The 12,459-nt window shown below is 40.9% G+C and overlaps 1 protein-coding gene across 3 annotated transcripts in view; it reads right to left on the reverse strand.

The window, feature by feature from the left end:
- Positions 1-12,459, reverse strand: part of MAST4 (microtubule associated serine/threonine kinase family member 4) — a 342,363-nt gene that overhangs the window by 313,630 nt on the left and 16,274 nt on the right. The gene's annotated exons all lie outside the window — the stretch shown is intronic.

Below are 12,459 nucleotides of genomic sequence, written 5' to 3' on the forward strand. Positions count from 1 at the left end.
AGGAACAGTATGGAGAGTGATTAGTGAACAAATGGGCAGCTAGATGACGTAAGGGAACCATGTCTGCCTTGGCCACGTTGGGGCTACCAGAATAACCCTGGTCTTGTCTTTCCTTATCTTGCTCCGAACCTTGGATATTAAAGTTGGAGACACCACCCACAACAGAATGCAGGGTCCACACTTCAGAGACTTTATGAGAGGATTCTTGGCTCTTACTCTTAGATGCCCTCGGAGAGAGTAACACTGAAGTGGTTGAGGGGCTGACATTTTTCAGTGACCAGTGTAAAGGAAGGGCCTTCTGGCCTGCACCAGAAGTCGGGCAGAGAGAGCTCTCCATCACGAGGAGAGAGAGTTTCATCTCCCAGTTCTTTCTGGCCCTAGATTTTAACACCAGACAAAAGTCAGACTCTCACATCCCCCAGAAGTGCTAGACAACAAATATACTAGTGGTGCCAGTCACTCACCAGGATAGCCTCCGAGCAGCATTTAAAACCAAGAGAACTGGGTATGCCCTCCCAGCAATATAAAGTCCTCAGGAGGGGAGAAACTATTACAAGGATAATGGTCCTTATAAAAAAAAACTGCTATGTAAATTTTAAGATTTTTATAAACTAAAACTACTATCACCACTATTCTAATAGTGAGTATAACTAGAAGAAACTAAAGTGCTTAGTATATTAAGAGAGGGATCACATTTGAGGTAAGCTCAACTGAGACTCTGCTAAGGCTCCGTGTTCGGTCAAGGTGGTTGAGAAGGAATTGAAGGTGATTTGCCCACACAGCGCTATATAGCCCCGGTGAGGGGCACAAGGGCTGAGTGGGACACGTGTGGGTTGAACACACATTGCTATCCAAAAATCTCTTAAAGGTGCATGTGCACCTGGAGTGAAGCACCCCTGGGGACACCACAATAAGAAGCAGCAGAATTTTAGACAGACATTCTCAATTAGTTAGATTTCGTTTGCATGGTACCAATTTCAAGTAATCTACAGAGTCCTCCAAGAAACAATGTAAATGAGACCTTGGTTTCTAATAAAAACACCAGAGAGAGGGGGAAGATTTAAATAACTTTCAGGTCATCTTTATATATCATAAAACAGCTAAAAGGGGTTTAAAACCCCATTCTTCCCCACCTTTTGCAAGTCACGTTTATTAAGAACCCTTTGTTATTAGATGATAATCAGATATTCTGCTGGAGCTGCTTTAGTATGCTTTGATCTCAATAGTAAACTTCAAGCCTTTTGTTGACACAAGCACAATTAAGCAGCAATGGAGGAGTTAAAAGCAAAATAATGAGACAGGCATACAGTTTTTCTGTTCTAATTTCTGATCATCTGATGCAGGATTCAGACATACTAATGTCAAAGAACTGGATGATTATCTAGCTGGGGCACACAAGAAAATAAATTTATCCCTTACTATAAGAGCTGATTAAAGACCTGAACGACAACTGAAAGCGACAATGACAAATTCAAGCTAACATCATCTCAGTCATTAGTGCATCAAAAACACTTTCTAAAATTATAAATATTTGTACTTCATGGCAGAATGTATTCACTTTGTCTGCATACAGCTTTTTAAATATTGCAGACACAAAATCAGTTTTATTTTCAGTTTGTCATCACGTAACAGGTAAAATTCCTTCTACTTCTTCCCTCTCTGCTGCTACTGGAAACAGTTCAACACAAACCAACAGAGTGCCTTAGTAAGTGCCTGACAGTTCTTGGAATGGGTTTCTGGGTCGTGGTTTGCCTTGCTACTGAATCCTCTCCCTTTACAACTGAATGCTTGTACTCTCTGAAAAGGAGTCTGTCATCTTCTCTCAGCAGCTGCATAAATGATACCCCTCCAGCTACTGTCAGGGAGTGCTGACTGAAAATGTGAAAAAACGACACAGACTAACATGAACAAACATCTGGGTTTTCACTCATTCGGTGCCTTAGTAAGATGAAAGTCATTTGGGATATGCCCTTGCTCAAGCACGTATGGAATGGAAAAAACCCTACATTGATGTCTAAAAAACCAAAACACAAGATAAGTTTCCAGTCAAACTCAAGTCTTGTTTAGTTCGCAAACAGATTACTGTGCCTTCCATGCATCATGCCCAATAATTACGGCTGTGCAAGCCTACTTCTGGCTCCAGAACCTGTACCACCCTATTGTCTTCACAGTATATCCCCAATGACATCTATGCAACTCCACTGCCTTCAGTGACCTGTACAAGAATAATTAATAGGTACCATAGTCGGGCGTAGTAAACAATTCTGATGGTACACAGAAGGGAATAGTATCCATTTCTCCTTTCTACCTTGCTTGGGAAGCACCAATACCAGAAAAACATGGCAAAAATGCAGTCACTGAAGTTTCTGACATATTGGAAAATCAGGATTACTGGGCTCTATTCCTGGCTCTGGCAGAGTTTGGCCTAGTGGGTAGAAGAATAGTTCAGGACAGCATAGCCAAGCACATCGATAGCCACACTGCCTTTTAAAAAGAATATGTCAAAGTGAATAAGCCGCAGGTCGTATCAGAGAGCTCAGCTCTCTGATGTCACTTCTCACAACCTCTCAGTTACTTATTTGTAAAGTGAATCAAACACAGTTGCCTGCCTACATGGTAGCAATATAACAATCAGGCCAACAGCAGAGAGCTGTGAACGGCACAGATATATTAAACACCTACCAGCAGAAGTACCATCAGAAACCATAATCTTCTATCTCCCAGTTCCATGCACCTTCACAGAGGCCAAAGACTATTTGGAAAGAGTTTCTAACGAGAGATTTTGCCTGAAGAGGCATGAAAAGGCTTGCAAGATGCATAAGTGTCACACAAAATAAGCTAACTTGGCAGCTTTGATTTATTCATCTCTAAAATTCATGCTTTTCATTCCATTAGGTAATGGTGAAGCTTAATTATTGTACAATGCTTTGATATCCTTGGAAGAAAGGTGCTATAATACATGTGCCAAGTATTGTTAGTATGTAAAGAAATATCTGCATTACTTCTCAATAATTAAGTTGCAGCTGATGTCTACCTACAGTTGATCTCACCACCATCTAAACAACAGAGAACTTGGCTAATTAAAAAAGGACAGAATTATAATGGGTTCTTTGAAACACTGAACAGCATTAAAGCTGATAACCAAGAAAGAAAGAACTTAAACGTTCTTTTTCAGCTAATAATTAGATCTTTTAACATATCTACTCTATATTAGGACCAACACATGAAATAATAAACTTACAAACAAAAAAGCATCTAAGCAAGCAAGGCAGTTGCATAAGATAATATTTTAAAGGAAAATGAGAAAGTTTACTCTCAAAACACTGAATATCTCCCCTCAGCATCAGTGGGAAAGAATAGCACCCATAGCTCTGTACAGCACCACAGACGTTTCTCAGTACTTGAGAAGGAATTGTGGAGTAGAAGAGATGGAACTCTCTAACAGGATAGCATAGGAAGATCACTGAATTACCCACAATACAACACAGAATTTAAACCCCTGACAATGACATGTAATTGAATCTTAAGGGTAAAGTAGAAAGGTAATGTCTCAGAGCAACTGGACAAACTGAACAAAAACATCTGTTAAATAATTTTATGATAATTCACTGTGGTACATTAGCCTGATAAACAATGGACCAAGGAAGTTAAACACATCTTAGTTTGCATGTTGGGACTGGTTAGCCACATTAACCTCCATCAGACTGGCACACCTATTGGGTGGGGCAAGGGAAGACAAATGCACTATTTTCTGCTATGAATGCCATTTAAATGTCTCTGAACACAGCAGACTATAGCCTGTAGAAGCTCTGTTGATACTAACAACCCCCAAACCCTATGATTGTAGGGAACCCTTTGACGTTATTGCTGCTCAGGAAAACCAGCCACTGCAGAAAAGCAGCTTTTAAATTAACCATTTTTTCCCCTCAACAGAAACAAGTTTTAAAGCCCCAATCTCCATGCCACTGGAATTTTTAAGAAACCAATTTAAAAGCCAGGCTGTGTGGGGGGGTTTTGTTTGTTTTTAAATACATTTAGGTTCTCACAAAGAAAAGGACAAATATATTGCTTGGTCCAAAAAGAGTTGATTTTAAAAAAAAATTATTTAAAATTGAATTTTTATTTGTTTAAATATTAGTTCACCAAAAAAATTAATGTCTCCTGTGCAAGATCTGATTGACATGTTCTCCCCTGGGAGTGGTGGTTAGCTGTGAGATGTTCAGGCATACAGTCCCTAGATGTAGAGTGGGAGTGAACTGGTAGCAAGGTATATTGCACTCTCTCTAATGTACATTGTGCCTAAGGGTATGTCTACACTGCAGCTGGGAAGGTGTGATAGATGTGTAGGTGTACACAAGTTAGCTTTGATCTACATACATCAAAGCTAGCTCGAACAACAGCAGTGGAGCCATGGCACTATGGGTGGCAACAGGGGCTAGGCACCTCAGTGGGTGAGGAAGGCAGGGCTAGCACTGATGCGATAGCTTCACTGCCAGTGGCAACTCAAACTACCTTTTAGAGCATGACAGCAGGGTCTATATGGGGCAGTTATAATATTGGACACTGCTGGAAATGGCATTTTGCTCAAGAATAAAAGATTAGACAGAGCAGTAATTAGCACGATAATTAGCATCAAGTTATTGTTTCTTGAGGACCTGCTAACCTACTGTGTGTTTCAGTACTGACTAGTAGGTACCCCTCATCAGAGGCGGCACTATTTGTCAGTAAAAGGAGGGACCAGGAACTGCTTAATGGTTTTCAACAGTGAAAGTAGACCATTCATTCTCACATGTGGTGGCTCAGATTACTTTTCATGTTTTGAGAACTTTGACTACCGTACACTTCCTGTAATAAGGAGGGAAAGTGCACCACAGGTAAATGCTGTTTAGTTACAGGTTCTTTGAACTGGGGAAGGGAGGGTGGGAGGAGAGTTTGAAACAGTTATAGATCTAGTGGAGATCCACAAGCGTAGTCATATTCTTCCTCCTTTTAAATCCCTCTTATGAAAGAGTCTCAATTTGATTTTAGCCATTAGAAAATAGCATATTTCCATTTTAAACCTTTTCAGTTTGTATGAACTTTATTAGATACACTGTACAAAGCATTTTTATTTGTTTTGTAATATGACCAACAGCATTTCTGCCCACAAATACTTCAACTAAAATCTATTCCTGAAAGAGTAGAGATGTCTAATTACTTTTAATAGTGTTTTAATAAAATTATACTCCTGTAAGAGACCTATATCACATTTCATATAGACCAGTGTAATTTAAAAATTTTTTTTTGTTAGTGATAACACTCATTGATGGTTCAAAATTGTGTTTTTACCAAAGAATGAAACTCAAGGTAGCCTGCAGTACATTACTATTAGTACTAGCAGCACTTACTATTTTCTACTCAGCACTAAAACACTGTTAAACTAGTAATAAAATTACTATTCGATGTTATTACAAGCCATTCGAGCTAGAAATACTTGCCTTATACTACTGAAAAGCATCTGGTCAGGTATGAAACAATTACTTACTGCAACGCTGGTTCTTCAAGAAGTGGTGCAGATGTATATACCAAGTAGGTATGTGCGTGGCCAGCACACCAGAGCCAGAGAATTTTGCCTAGCAGCTCATCTTCATAGCCTCTGCCCTGGCTATATGAGGCAGCGCCATCTCAATCGCTCAGTTCCTTCACACTGAACTTCCAGAGACTAGACTCTGATGCAGAAGGGATAGAAGATGGGTTGAGAAATACACATCTGCATCACATCTCAAAGAATCACAGTTACAGTAAGCAACAATTTCTTCTTTGAGTAGCTGCGGCTGTGTGTTCCACTTAGATGACTCAAAAGCAGTATCCACCCCAGGAGGTGGGGCTTGGAGTCTGTCTAATCAAGGATTGCGAGTCCTCTCTACCAAAGCTTGCATCCACTCTGGAAGATGCTGTAGTGTTCATAAATGTATGGATGGATGACTACGTAGCAGCCCTTCAAATGTCCAAAATTGAGACATTATTAAGGAACACCATTGACATCGCTTGCATTCTCGTAGAATGAGTTCACAGCCACTGAAGAGTCACAATCAAAGCTATTTCATATGTAGTCTTGATACAGAATGTTAACCATGTAGAGATAGTCTGAAGAGACCGCTTGTTCTTCATACGATCTGCATGCGACACAAATAGTTGAGGCAAAACACAAAATAGTTTAGAACAGTCCAGACAGATGTTGGGTGACATCTAACATATGGAGGCACTGCTCCCTCCAGAGATGAAAGCAGCTTAGGAAAGAACACAGACAAATATATTGCCTGGTTCAAATGAAACTGAGAAAACCCCGTTGGACAAAAATTGGGGGTCTGGTCCTAAAAATCACTTTGATCTTAGAGAATTGTGTATAAGGAAGCTCTACCATCAAAGACTGCAATTCACAGACTCTCCTTGCAGGAGAATGAAGTTTTCTGACACAAAAGCAGAAAGGGATAAGATGCCAGGGGCTCAAATATGGTCCCATTAAAGTTGCTAGAACCGTGTTAGGGTCCCACACAGGAACAGGATCTCAGACTGGATGATGGAGACAGATGTCCTGGACAGAAGTCAGCACTGGTTGAATTCTGTGGCCAATCACCACACCGAAAACCACTTCATTTAGCCAAATAGGCCATTTTGGAAGAGGGCTTTCTACTGTTGAATAGCAGCCGAACACCACACTTCCTCCTCATTCAGCCATGAAGCAGCCAAGCGATGAGATGCAGGGAGCTGAGCATGGGATGTAAGGTGTGACCATGATTCTGTGAGTAGGTCGAGATGGAGAGGAAGGGGTATGGCAGGCTGAATTGACAGTGTGAAGTAAGAGAACCAGCACTGCCTCAGCCACATTGAGGCAATGAGAATGAGCTTGGCCCAGTCTGCCTTCATCATGAGGATGACATGTGGGATGATCAAGAGAAAAGCATACAGGAGAGCCAACTGCCAGCTGAGATAGAAAGCATTGGACAGGGAGCCTGGACTGAGGCCCCCTCGAGAGCAGAACAGATGAAGTTTCCTGTTGTCCCTCATAGCAAACAGGTTGATCATTGGAATGCCTCAAGCTGTGTGGATGACCCAGAAGATACTTATCTTCAGGGACCACTTGTGAGTCAGGGAAGAATTCCGCTGAGATTCTCCACAAGATGATTCTGGACCCTGGGCAAGTGGTCAGCTATCGAAGTGATACTCTTCTCAATGCAGAACTGCCACAACCGGATTGCCTCTTGGCAGAGCATCCTGGAGTGGCTCCCCCTTATCTGTTCACATAATACATTTTGTGATACAGTAATATTGTCGCTAAGTATCTGAACCACCAAGCCCCAGTACAGCCCAGAAAAGCGTGACATGCATCGAGGGAAGGAAAGGCTGCCCAAATATGCACTGCAGACAGAACTACTGCTGCTGCTGACCACCATAGTGGTGCCTTTGCACTGCTAATATATACATCACATCCCCAAGCACCATAGGGTACCCTAGAGTTCTTGAAGGAATGCGGAGTCTCATCCATCTTGTCCAAAAAAGCACTTAGCTGTCAAACGGCAAATCCTGGGTGGCCTGCTGCACATAGGGACATGTGCCTGAATCTGCAACCAGGACCCCCTTCTCATAGTCACTGCCAAGGCCATCACTCTGGCCAAAGTATCCACAATGTCCAAAACAGACTGCAATGAAGTCTTCACCACTAAGCAGCCTTCGATGATAAAGGCTCGAAAGTCCTTTTGAGGCTTCAGGCAGCTGGTTTGCAAACTTAAACACAGCCATCCAATTCACACCATATTTGGACAGCACCACCTGCTGGTTAGCAATGTCCATCTGCAAAGAAGAAGAAATATAAAGCTTCCTACCCACCAGGTCCATCCATTTAGAGTCCTTCTCCATGGAAGTGGACTTAAATCTGCCCTGCCACGCTCTAATCATTCACTGTGGTTACAACCAGGGAATCTGACACCCTCAAATCCCTTCACCAGAATTAAGTGCCATTTCTGCATGTGCTTCACAGTTGGCAGTACCAAAGCCAGTGTGCTACAGAGAATCTTAACAGGAAGAGTTACTTTCCCTGAGGCAAATGGCTGCAGGATATCCAACAACTTACAGGTATTCTCCTGCAGGAACTCTGCTTGAATATCCAAGGAAGCTGCCCTGTACTGCAAAAAGGTCCTGGTGTGCCTTGAAATCCTCCAATACCGAAGAAGAGAAGAGTCTATCCTTCAGAGACTCATCCAGGGTAGAAGATTAAGCAGTTAACCGTGCTAAAGCAGGATCCTGCTCCAGGACTGACAGATCTGGACAGGATGACTCTGGAGGCTCCATGAGGCGAAGGTTCACCAGTGCCTGGGCCTGTGGCAGACTGACGGTCACCACAGAAGACCTGGACAGTAATCTCACCTTAGAGCAAGATGAGGGGCGGAGCCTCCATGAGTGAGGAGCATCCATCAGTTCCAAGGAGGCCACTAATATGAATAGTGCATTGGTGGCTAGTAGGCCCTGAGCTACAGGGCTCATGTCCCAACCACGAGACGAGCGCCGATCCTGGTACCCAAAACACTCCATGAACAGCCCCTGATGCAGGTCAGGCAATGGAGAGCAAAAAGAGGAAGATCATGCCCTAGATGCTGAGGAATCCCAAGCTTCACAGGACAAAGGCAGAGCCAGTCCAGAGGGTGCAAGTAACCAGTCTGACTCATCCATAGCCAAAGATGAAGAGGGAACTGGTGCTGACAGCCCTGAGTATGCCTCTGTCATTTCCGGTGCTGGAAGTGGTATTGACCCTGAAGTCAGCAGCAATATCAAGGTGACTGATGGTGCCACATGGAAGGCAGTGAGTGCTAAATGCTGCCATAGTAACACCAATGGCACCAACTGCAATAAAGAAGACAGTGCTGAAGAAGTTCCCAGTGCTGAGGAGGTTCCTTGTGCCAATTGTGCAAGGGAAGCATTGGCAGGTGACACACACAGACTCTCAGTATCAACAGCCAGCCCAGCCAGCCAATGGGACCATGAATGATGCAGCCCTGGAAAAGTCCTGGGTCAAAAAACCACCCAGACTGACTTAGAACGTTATTCTACTTAATATCTTTCCCTCCTGCTCTCCCGTCCTCACTGCCACTTCAATTCTTTACATCATTTTGGCAGGCGATACCTTCAACTGCTAGAATTGCAGCTTATGTTTTATACTACTGTATTTGGAAGCTGGTATTCCAAACTGTTTCCAAGCTAGTGATTTCTACTGCTGTGCCAGTGGTTCTCAGCCAAGTGGCCACTAATAAAAACTGGGAATAAAGCAACATAGTAATCAGATGTATGTGATTTTTTAAAGACTAAATTTCTTTCCAACTGATAAGTCTAGACACACTTTGGTGAACCAAATGCATTCAGTACAAGTAGCTTTTCCCAAGCACTGATCCTGGATTAGAAATTGAGGACTAACTTTTTTCTCTCTAATTAAAAACTGAACAATTTCAGGCGTAAGACATGTCAGGCCTCCTGACATGCCTCACTTTAGCCATCTCTAAAATGCGTACCCCTGATTTTTATTATTAGTATTGTGGTAGCACCTAGGAGCTCCAAATCAAGGATTATTCTAGGCACAATACACATGGAGAACAAAGAACGTCTGGCCCCAGAGACCATGTAACCTAGAATATATAACAAGACAATAGGTGGATACAAGTAAATGGAAGAACACAAAGTAACACTGAAATAATCAACCCTATCTTGCAAGGCAGTTGTAAGAATGCTTGTAAATGTTTTTGATATACACTGATCCAAGTTGATTTGTGAAAGTTCAGACAGTCCTAAAAATAATGTTTAGACATTTCTGAAGTCATAGTGATTTAGATTTAAATTGATCAGCATCATGAGAGCTATTAAGACGTATAAGCCATTGTAAGGGCCTAAAGCCTGTAGGCTATTCAATTCATTGAAAGTGCATTAGTAATGAAGCAGTTAAATACTATATTACTCACTGTGTTCCCAAATCCTCACTTTAAAGCTATTTATCACACACTGCAAGCAGACAAAATGTACATCTGTTTCATTTTTGAAGGACCAACAGAAATTCAAAAACCATGTTAGAGACCAGCACATTTATGTTGGCACAGTAAGTTTGTTTCACAGCTTGGTTATGCTGACTAGCCCCTAACTCCTCTGGAAAAAGTGAAAATCTGATTCACAAATACCATTATTCTAGTTTATAGGGCAAGAAGCATCTGCTGAAATCACAACTAGCATATGGCTACCTCTAGTTTCAGAAAGCATCAGTTAAGTCAATTGAGCTAGTCTACAGAGCAGTTTTTGCCAGGAAAAGCTGGATATAATGCACATCTATACTGCAGTTAAGCTTACAAATAAGTGTGGTACAAAAACACTTCTGTCACTAAAACCTATTAAAACATGAAAACACAATTTGTATTAGAAAGATCAATAAAAGAACTCCTGATGAGAGAGGACTCACAAAGAACATGGTATTGTTTATACCAATGAAACTTAAATCATGTTTGTTTTAATATTCTGATGCAACTGACTTTCTACTGTAGTCGGGTCTATCTATCTTTTCCCTCATGTAATGTAAGAGCCAATGTAGTGTTTCATATTATTTTCTATCAAGTATGTATAGATACTGTACCCTTGGAATGTTCCAGTTGCTTCTAATCTAATGATTAACATACAGTAGAACCCTGCTTATTGGTCTAATTGGACGGGGCCAGACCAGATAATCAGAACTCCAGATAAACTGGAGAATGAGAAAATGCAATGCTGCAGCGCCATCTAATGTCTAAGAGAGAGATTGTCTGTCTATGACCTAAGAGTCCTGGTTGCTTGATAAATGTGAAGACACGGTTATGGGAGGGTCAGATAAATTGGGTTGTACTGTAGTCACTGCCAATTTCTGGATTCTTGTTAGGTTTTTCAGCCCCACTGGACAAAACCAAAGTTACAGCAAAAGTAGCAAAAAAATGGTGTGAAAAGTAGAATAAATACTAAAATTTTAAAATGCTGGAATTGGCACCAAGATGGAAGTACTAACTGACAGCTCAGGTCATTTTTTCAATCCATTGTGTTGACAATTATCATTATTAGCCAAAAAATACCACCATTAAAATCATATATATTTAGAGGTATGCAGATTTTCATTTTACATTTTTTAATATTAATGAGACACTCATTCTCTAATCTGATTTTCTTCTCTGAATTTTTGACATAACCGAACAATATGGACTTGAATGGACACAGTAAGGCTCTGAGCTGTGTGTTTATTATGGTGAGTAGTTTAGCTGAAAAGTGATAGGATAACTAACAGTAATAAGTTAAACATATATATAAGGAGAATCAGAGCTGTTTGATAAGTTACGAAGTCCGAGGAGCTAGAAAAATTGAATTTCATTAATCAAAATTAGCAGATTTCATCATTCACGGATACCAACGCCAGAAAGGGACCACTGTCCTAATTTAGTCTGACCTGCTATACACTACAGGTCACAGAACTTCCCCAAAATAATTCCTAGAGCAGATCTTTTAGAAAAACATCCAGTCTTGATTTTAAAATGGTCAGGGAAAATCCACTATGACCCTTAGTAAATTGTTTCAATTTTTCTCACTGTAATAATACGCCTTATTTCCAGTCTGAATTTGTAGAGCTTCAATTTCCAGCCATTAGATCGTGTTACATATTTGTATGCTAGGTTGGCACTATTAAATATTTGTCCTCCATATAAGTACTTATAAACTTTAATCAAGTCATCCCTTAAAGTTCTCTTTGTAAGATAAATAGTGATAGACTGAGCACTGAGTCTATCTATAAAGCATGTTTTCTAATCCTTTAATCATTCTCAAGGCTCTTCTCTGAATCCTCTCCATTTTATCAACATCCTTCTTGACTTGTAGGCACCAGAACTGGACACAGTATTCGAACAGCAATCTCACCAGTGTCAATACAGAGGGAAAAAAACCTCTCTACTCCTACATGAGATTCCCATGTTTCTGCATCTTGTAGGCAGAGTCACACTGGAAGCTCATACTCATCTTATTATCCACCACACACCCCAATTTTTTTTTTCCAACTCAGCGCTTCCCGGGATTTTCTATAAATATGGCCTATATTATTTTGTTCCTAGATTTATATATTTACATTTAGCTGTATTAACAGGCATATTTTTTGCTTGCTCCAGTTTACCAAGCAATACAAATCACTCTGAATCAGTGACCTACCCTGTTCATTATTTATCACTCTCCCAATTTGTGTTATCATCTGCAAAATTTATCAGTGATCATTTTGCTTTCTTCCAGATCATTGATAAAATGCTGAATAGTATAGGGCCAAGAACCAGTCCCTGCCAGATGCCTCTAGAAATACACCCCCTTGATGACTACTCCTTGTTTACATTTTTAGAGCTATCAGTTAGCCAGTTTTAATGCATTTATTATGTGCCACGTAAATGTTAT

Source organism: Gopherus evgoodei, chromosome 6, assembly GCF_007399415.2.
Source record: "Gopherus evgoodei ecotype Sinaloan lineage chromosome 6, rGopEvg1_v1.p, whole genome shotgun sequence".
Classification (NCBI taxonomy): domain Eukaryota; kingdom Metazoa; phylum Chordata; order Testudines; family Testudinidae; genus Gopherus; species Gopherus evgoodei.